We start from the raw sequence: 1,486 nt of genomic DNA, 5'->3' as shown, positions 1-1,486 counted from the left end.
CTTTGTTTCTTAGTTTTAATCTTTGCAGTGTTCTCTCCCCTCCCCTTCCAAGCACTTGTTCTTGACAGGAATTTTGATTCATTAAGTTGCCGTCAGTCCTAAAACAAACATCGGTCACTTCCAAACTTATTCTGTCCCTAGCATCACATATGAAAAATATGATTTAAAGCCCCGTTTTCACAGATAGAGTACAATATAGTCACTACATGGTCTAACAAAATATTGCCATCCTTACCTGCTTAGCAATACTGTCACAGTGAATAAGCAAATAGAAACTGGAATTTGTTTTACACCCGAAGGAAATGTAACATTCACAATGACTCTTTTATGATGCTTTAGCTGTTGAACTATTGATCCAGCCTGTAGTTTCTTGCACTGGGAGTGAAGCTAAATATTTGTTGGCCTAAAAGAATTTATTTTGGGTCTTTTTGGTGGATGTGATACAGTCAAATAGGGCCTTCCTGTGCACCAACTGGTTACTTGTGTGGACTGGATCATTCTCTTAGCATACAGGATAACACTGTACGTTCAGACCTCAGACCACTATCTAGAGGTCTGAGGAAAGCTTTTACAAGACAGTGTCTATATAAATTCTTTATCCCATGCATGCTTTTAAAAGTATCCTCTAAATGGGAGGGAAAGATAAAAGCATTAATAAAGAAATGATGTGTTAACCTTCCTGTGACAAAGTTATGGTACAAACTACAAGCTTTAAAGACACTTTCTCTTCATCTCCATCAGCACCAACATGCAGGAAGGACCTGCTACCTTTACTGCTACAATATCTTTTCATTCTAATTGTTCCTTTCTGTTTCTTCACTAACATTGCCCTAGTTGAAGTCCATGTCATCTCCCCTCTTCTAACGGATTCCTGAGTGGTCTCCCTGCCTCTACTCTCTCCTTCAGTCCACCCTCCACAGAGTGGCCAGAGTGGTGTTCTAACGACATGCTAGACTTGGCACCCTTCCTTAAGCACCGTGACCACATCTCCATTATGAGTGTTTTTAACCATTTCAGAGACAGAAATCGCTTTGGAAATCTGCTGAGAACCATGGACTTTCTCTGCAGAAAAAGGCACCGAGAGACAACATTCCGTAACAATTCCAGGCCCTCTGCACTCCCTTGATGGACCCATGTTAAGAGCCCTGGCTTGTAGGAAAAACCAAGTTCCTTCAGACAGCACTCACAGCCCTCCAAGATATTGTCCCATCCTCTTTTTAGCCTCATTTTCTGTTATATCCTTCTCTACATCCACATTCCTTCCCATTCTGGTGGCTTTTTCCCCCCTCTCCTCTCTGGAGTCCTTCCTTCCTCATGTCCTTATCCCTGAATCCAAGTGAAATGCCCCTTCCTCCAGGAAGACTTCCAGACTTTTAGACCCAGATCAAACATCTCCTTTTCACACCTGCAGGCAGACTTAAAACCCCCTTTGTGCTCCTGCTTGTAGCCCAGATCTCTACTGTCCACTCCATGGTTCTGCCCTCCA

At 42.6% G+C, this 1,486-nt stretch overlaps 1 protein-coding gene across 1 annotated transcript in view; it reads right to left on the bottom strand.

The window, feature by feature from the left end:
• Positions 1–1,486, bottom strand: part of EPB41L4B (erythrocyte membrane protein band 4.1 like 4B) — a 181,386-nt gene that overhangs the window by 51,788 nt on the left and 128,112 nt on the right. The gene's annotated exons all lie outside the window — the stretch shown is intronic.

Source organism: Orycteropus afer, unplaced genomic scaffold (genome assembly GCF_000298275.1).
Source record: "Orycteropus afer afer isolate SDZICR_OR568_19922 unplaced genomic scaffold, OryAfe1.0 scaffold00320, whole genome shotgun sequence".
Classification (NCBI taxonomy): domain Eukaryota; kingdom Metazoa; phylum Chordata; class Mammalia; order Tubulidentata; family Orycteropodidae; genus Orycteropus; species Orycteropus afer.
The sequence above is the reverse complement of the archived record's forward strand: the minus strand, read 5'-3'. Positions and strand labels throughout refer to the sequence as shown.